Source organism: Dermacentor andersoni, chromosome 4, assembly GCF_023375885.2.
Source record: "Dermacentor andersoni chromosome 4, qqDerAnde1_hic_scaffold, whole genome shotgun sequence".
Taxonomy (NCBI): domain Eukaryota; kingdom Metazoa; phylum Arthropoda; class Arachnida; order Ixodida; family Ixodidae; genus Dermacentor; species Dermacentor andersoni.
The window spans coordinates 217,650,872-217,657,999 of NC_092817.1; positions in this window are offsets into that span (position 1 = coordinate 217,650,872).

Consider the following 7,128-nt stretch of genomic DNA (forward strand, 5'->3'; position numbering starts at 1 on the left):
GAAGTGCTGTATTTTGAATGTCTTTGTACGCTGCTATTGATGCGCATCTATCCGCTGCTTCGTTACCAAATATTCCAACATGGCTTGGTACCCAGCAAAACTTAATTGATCTGCCATATTTGTTTGGCGATAATGCATTCAAAATATCGCCTAACAAGGGTTCACTTTGGGATTTCATGTGTAGAGCCTTCAGTACGCTTAATGAATCTGTGTATATGACAGTGTTTTCAAGTTTGTCAGCAATGATATTTTGAACTACCGTCCATATTGCGTACACTTCGGCTGTGTAGACAGAGGCATGCTGCGGTAATCGAATACTTGTTTCCCAATTTTTTGTTACGGCCCCCACAGCCACGTGTTTTTTTTCGTTTTAGAGCCATCAGTACAAAATTCCATGTAGTTGATATACTTGTCTTGAAGAGCGCGGAATTCTTGTATAATGTGTTCATGTGGTGTGTCTCTTTTCTTTAAATGCGTTAGTGTCCAATCACACAACGCTATGAAATCACACCACGGGGGTAAACGTTCTGGCTTTCTGGCAACCTGGAGGGCTTCCCGAGGGATGTCATAATCCCTACAGTATGCCTCGTATCGCAGGATAAGCGGTCTAATCATGTTTGGTTTATTTGTATAATGCAAGCGTGAGCTGCACTGTGTGACGATGTTGTAGCATATGTGCTGTGATGAGGATCGGATTCTGAGTATGTAGGAAAAAGTTAGTAGCGCTCTGCGATGCTGTAAAGGAGGCTCATTACATTCAACATGTAAGCTGTCTATAGGTGATGTTCTGTAAGCACCGCATGCCAGTCGTAGACCTAGGTTATGAACTGGATCAAGTCGTCGGACGTAAGATATTCTGGCTGAACCATATAAGATGATACCGTAGTCTAATGTGCTACGCACCAAAGTGCGGTAGATGCGTAGCTGGAATTTACGATCAGAACCCCACCGTTTCCGGGAGAGAATTTTGAAGATGTTAAGTGCATTGTTCGCTTTGATTTTAATACTATTTATGTGCGCGAGAAAGTTCAACCTTTTATCAAACAGAACACCCAGAAACTTGTGTTCTTGTTTTACGGGTAGTGTGGCATCCTGTAGTGTGAGGATGGGATCTGCTTGTAGGCCTCTTTTTTGTGTAAAGACAACACTTATAGTTTTTTCACTTGAAAAGCGAAAGCCGTTTTCAGATGCCCACAGCGTTAGGTTGTTTAATGTAATTTGAATTTGTCGTTCGCAGGTTGCCATGTTCGATGCACGACATGCAATTTGAAGATCATCCACATATAGTGAATGCATTATAGAGGATGGAATTACATTATTGAGCGAATTCATTTTCACCACAAACAATGTTTTGCTCAATACGCATCCCTGAGGTACTCCGCTTTCCTGAATAAATACGCTGGACAGCAGCGTTCCTAAACGCACTTGGAATGGTCGATCGGACATGAAATCAGCTAGACATTTAAGCATTCTGCCGCGGATCCCTAAATCCGCTAAATCCCTTAAAATACCGAACCTCCATGTTGTGTCGTACGCTTTTTCAAGATCAAAGAAAACTGCGAGACAATATTGCTTGTGTAGAAAAGCCGCACGTATCTCGTGTTCTAACCGAACTAGATGATCTGTTGTAGAGCAGCCTTTCTTGTACCCACACTGATGATTATCGAGCAGGTTCTCAGTTTCGAGGACGTATGCCAAGCTGATGTTTATAATGGATTCATAGGACTTGGCAAGACAGCTTGTGAGTGCTATAGATCGGTAGCTGGTAGCTGTTGTAGGATGCTTTCCAGCTTTCAAGAAAGGGATTATAATGGCTTTTTCCCACTCATTCGGCATTTTTCCTGTTTCCCAGATTATGTTAAAAAGCCGAGCAATGTCTTAACTGCTTTTGAAGATAGGTGTGCGAGCATTGTGTAATGTATTCTGTCCGGACCTGGCGCTGTTTTTTTGCCAGTAGTGAGTATTCTGTTGATTTCCGGAAGTGTTAAGGAGGCATTACATGATTTCTCGGAACTTCCTGCTGTCGGAAGTTTTTGTTTTTCTGCTAATTGTTTATACTTTTGAAATTCAGTGGAGTAGTTTAGTGAGCTTGATATGTTATGGAAATGCTGCCCTAATATGTCTGCTAGTTCTTTTAAATTCGTTTGTTTACCTGGAGGTGAGAGTATGGGGATCGTATAATCAGCGTACTCGCTTCTAAACTTACGAAGCTGATCCCACATTTTTTGGATGCTATTGAGCTATTGATGGAGGATACATACGTTTGCCAAGACTGTCTTTCGGCTTGCCTACGCGTGTACCTGGCTTTCGCGTTTGCTTATTTAAATACAGGAGGTTATATTGTGTTGGATATCGCCGAAAGATACCCCACGCTTTGTTTTGTGCTTCTTTAGTTTGAGTACATTCATTCGTCCACCAGGATTTTAGTTCTTTCCTTAAGAAGCCGGAGGATTGCGGGATCATCTGTTCTGCTGCATCATGTATGGAGGCAATAATCTTTTCATTCATTTCGTCTATTGTTTGATCATCTGATATATGATCAAGACCGGCCTTCTCGCTGAAGAGAGGCCAGTCTGCTAGATGGAGTTTCCAACGGGGTGGTCTTAATGGTACTGTAGGGAAAGGAGATGTCTTTTTAATAATGCCGGGCATATGATCACTGCCATAAGGATTGTTAATAACACTCCATTTAAGATCGATCAACAGAGATGCAGTGCACAGCGCCAGAACTAGACAGCTCATAGCTCCTGTGCTTGGGGAGCAGCAGGTAGGCGCACCAGTGTTTAAAAGGCATATTTCGTTAGTCAGGATAAAATCTTCAAGTGTTTGTCCCTTGGTGTGAGTTGTTTTGCTACCCCATAATATGTTATGAGCGTTAAAATCACCTGCTATTAAAAAGGTTTGGGTAGCTGGTTTAAAACTAACTCCAGATCTCTTACAGTAAAATGTGAATGTGGTGGAATGTACATTGAACAAATGGTAATGGTTACCCGCCGTGGTTGCTCAGTGGCTATGGTGTTGGGCTGCTGAGGACGAGGTCGCGGGATCGAATCCCGGCCACGGCGGCCGCGTTTCGATGGGGGCGAAATGCAAAAAATACCCGTGTACTTAGATTTAGGTGCACGTTAAAGATCCCCAGGTGGTCTAAATTTCCGGAGTCCTCCACTACGGCGTGCCTCATAATCAGAAAGTGGTTTTGGCACGTAAAACCCCATAATATAAATTTTGATTTAAATGGTAATGGTTTTATGTGCTATAACCGTGACAGCAACGGCTTCTAAGTGAGTATTAATGGCAACTTCTCTAGCTGCAATGCCGTTCTGTAGAACTATAGCTACTCCACCCGAAAGCCGGTTCGCCTGAGTACGATCGCGCCGTACAACAGTGAAGCCTTTTAAAATGTTTTTGTGCTTTTCGCCTAAGTTTGTTTCTTGTAAGCACAAGGCCACAGGCGAGACGTTAGTTAACAAGTCTTTGATGTCACCTAAGTTGTGTAAAAGGCCTCTACAATTCCAATTGGTAATAAAAGCCATGTTGAAATTGAAAGGTCAGAAATGGCATTACGGAAAAGTAAGAGGTGGGATTATAGGTGACATGGATTAAAAAGGCTAATACAAATGAGCGATAACCTTTAGGTTATCGCTTCCTTATTTTGAATGGTTACTGGAATTTCGCCCCTCTTACCGCGCTCGAGAGAGCGTTTGTCCTTCGGTGTCAATGACACCGGAGTTTTTGTGTCGACCTCCATCTCTCTCTCTGAGGCGCTGGAGGACCGAGAGTTTGGCGCCGAGACACGTGCCTCGAGCCTTGGAGTTCGCTTGATCTTAGGGCCCTGCGGGACTGATGTTTGCAGGGCCTTGGAAGAGGATGGAGCAGCGTCGGCTGCTTCCATCATGGGGGCGGGACGAGTCACTGCAGCAGCACTGCGCGTGGGCTCGGAGGACTCCGGAGGCCTCTGTGACGCTGCCCCCGACTGCGTCACATCGGCGTAACTTCTTCGCGGAAGATACGATAGCCGCTTTCTGGCTTCAAAGAACGATATTTTTTCTTTCACAGTTAGTGCAATTACTTCCTTTTCCTTTTTCCAGCATGGGCAAGACCGCGAGTAGGCTGGATGGTCTCCTTTGCAGTTAATACAATGTGGGGAAGAAGTGCAGTTTTCAGATTGATGATCGTTTGAGCTGCATTTAGCACAGGTTGTTTGGCCTCGGCATGCATGTGAAGCATGTCCGAACCTTTGACGCTTGAAACACGGTCTTGGGTTCGGGATATATATAGTCTGACGTTTACCTTTACATAGCCTGCATCCAGAGAGGTAGACATTTCGCTTGTTCCAAATTCGCTTGTTTTGTCGGGATCTCTTGGTCATTTCTGCAGATGACTATTCTTTGTACTTTTGTCACGTTTTGCTCCTGGAAACCCTCAAGGAGTTCCCCATCGCTCAGGCCAATGAAGTCTTCCTCTGATATCACACCCCGGCTTGTGTTCAGTGTTCTATGCCCTGAAATTGTCAATGTCGCGTCGCCAATACTGGTAAGTTCCGATAGCTTTAGCGCTTGATCTTTATCATTTAGTTCTAGGAGGAGGTCACCGCTAGACATTGTAAAACACTTCGTGAACCACTGCGCAGGCGGTGCATGAACAATTCTTATCGAAATGCTCGCATATTCCAGTGGAAGACGAATAGTGTTCGCTCTAATTGGGCGGATTTTAGAAAACTCGTAGCTCAGTTCTCCTTTCCAGTGTTATGTGTTCCAGAGGCCGGTGTAGACAACGCTTTTAGATTAGCTAACTACGTTGTTTATACGTCTTCTAAATTTTCAGGACTGAGCAGAGCGCTGTTCTGTGTTCGAAGAGACCTGCCGTCAGCATTAGTAAATGCCGCAGCGTCAGGCATCCCAGAATACGTGACATATGAAGTTCAGTTTGGCCGAGTAAATATCACTATAGTCAGTGTTTATCTAGAACATTCTACAAATATTTCACCTTCATGTTTGACGGGCCTCTTTCAGAAATACACAAAAGATGTAATATTTTCAAAGATTTAATGCGAACTTTGTTATGTGGGCAAGCGCCTACTGTGACCGTCGTGGTAATGAGCTGGAAAAGGCAGCTCAGAAGAGTGGTCTGTTTATTGCAGGATGGCTGAATGACGCTCTTAGGGGGTTTTACTTACTCCAGCTACCTGGATTTCACGCTTTTCATGGGGAGCAACATGTAGGACAGGCAAGGGTAATGGTCATGTTTCTATATCACCACCACATCTTAGACTACGATTTTCGACTTATCGGCGCTCTGCAAAGATAACAAATTGGCAGGCATTTGGATATCATATTACAAGTCAAGCTGATACAGTCCATTATCGCTTATAGAAGACGCATTAAACGTTTGAGCAAAATTTATTAAGATATCTGAAGGTTATGCTGGTGTAGACTATGAATTCGAAAAACTCAGAGCTATACGACGCAGAGATGAAAAAGAAAATACCGACGCACAAGCCACATTGAAGATTACAGACAATGTCAAACGATGTATGATCGTATGGGTCGGCAGCTGGAGCGCCTACTTACAAAGCTCTGCCAGGAATGTTGTGCTGCAGTTACTCCACTTACACCTGAATCAAAATCATGGAATATTTTGCGCCCTTGAGGTCAGCCAGTCACGCACCAATAACCATTCAGAGCTCTAGGTTTAGTCCAGAAAGTAGCGGAAACGACTGTTGCAAACGAGTTCTATTAGCTTATTACACGCCCAAGTGCAACAGTAAAGATACCTGAATACAATAACTCTGTCAAACAAGTTAAAGCATCGATCAATTTTTTTATCAATAGCCATCATGACCTAGATCAGCCGTCTTCATTAGAAGAATTCAAGAGCGCACTTGTATCGGGCCGCCAGAGGACAGCAGCTCGACCGGATGGGGTCACATATGCTGCCCTGAAAAACCTGGTTCTTGTGGACACAAAAACTTTGTTAAAGTTACTGAATGATGGGTGGATATCGGAATGTCTTCCTCCTTCCTGGAAAATTCCACGAGTGGTTCCGATACTAAGACCGAGACTAAGACATGGACTGCAGCCATATGAGGAGACAGTGGTCAGTCTCTACGGTGAACCTTGAACCAGCGATATAGCAAGCAAGCTTCTTCACCGCCCATACTGCGCAGGTGCATTCCTTTTCTGATGCACTGTATGCTTCCTCAAGAACTCAAAGCTTTCTACTGGCGCACAGTACAGGGTGTTCGTTTTCGTCATCTCTCCTTTGACAAAGCACCATCCCCATACACCTGTCGCTGGCATCACACTGGAGAATGAATGGCTTAGAGTAGTCGGGCGCGTTCAACATTGGCTGAATCGTTAGTGCTTTCTTTAACATAGTAAAAGCCTTTTCTTTTTCGTCATCCCAATTTACCGTTTGCGGTTCTGTTTTTCTGAGAGCTTTTTCTGTTAGGGAACTTGCAATCTCGGAATAACGCGGGATATATATTTGGTAATAACCTGCCAAGCCAAGGAATGACCTGATGTACCGCTTGGTGCGTGGTTGCGGGAAGTTGTCTATTGGGGTCAGTTTAACCTTGGAAGGCCGACGATGACCTTGCCCTATAACAGGACCTCGATAAGCTACCTCTGCGTGCCCTAATTGGCATTTGGGAGCTTTGACAGTCAAGTCGGCCTCTCGTAGACGACACAACACGGTTCGCAAGTCTTGCATATGGTCCGCGCATGAAGAAGAAAAGATTGCTATGTCACCAAGATACGGAAGTGCAAAGTCCTCCATTCCCCGTAGCACCTGGTCCATAAGGCTAGAGAAGCAATAGGGAGCATTCTTCAATCCAAAGCTCAGGAATTTCAACCGTAAGGTTCCCATCGGAGAAATAAATGCCGCAAGCCTGCTTGCCCTCTTGGTCAACGGAACCTGCCAGAATCCTCTTACTAAATCGAGCGTGGAGACGAAATTAGCACTGCTAACTCTCAAGACTTTCCTCGATATGCGGTATTGGGTAGGTCTGGTCCTTCGTGTTTAAGTTGAGCCTGATGTAGTCGATGCACGTTCGCGAGTGCTTTCCTGGGATCTCAACCAAGATAAGAGGCGAGGTATAATCACTCTCTCCTGGCTCTATTACACCTA